Raw genomic sequence first — 246 nt, 5'->3', positions numbered from 1 at the left:
CCGAAGGGATGGCCTCTCGAAGACCAGTTTTTCGAAAGCGGAACCAGACATTTTCTGGTCAGCAAGAGTGGCGAGCAGACACCCCCTCGCAGCGGGTCATTGTACCGCGCCTTGTACCTGGAGACTTTCAGTTCTGGCAGGAAAAACCTTTGTCGCTGATCTGCATGGGTGTCGGGGAACTCGAAACGCAGTGTTGGGAAACGAGGGGACTGGAGCCTTTTTGTTTCCGTTCTTCGGGACGCCTTG

This window comes from Penaeus monodon, chromosome 29 (genome assembly GCF_015228065.2).
Source record: "Penaeus monodon isolate SGIC_2016 chromosome 29, NSTDA_Pmon_1, whole genome shotgun sequence".
NCBI classification, from domain to species: Eukaryota; Metazoa; Arthropoda; class Malacostraca; order Decapoda; family Penaeidae; genus Penaeus; species Penaeus monodon.
The sequence above is the reverse complement of the archived record's forward strand: the minus strand, read 5'-3'. Positions refer to the sequence as shown.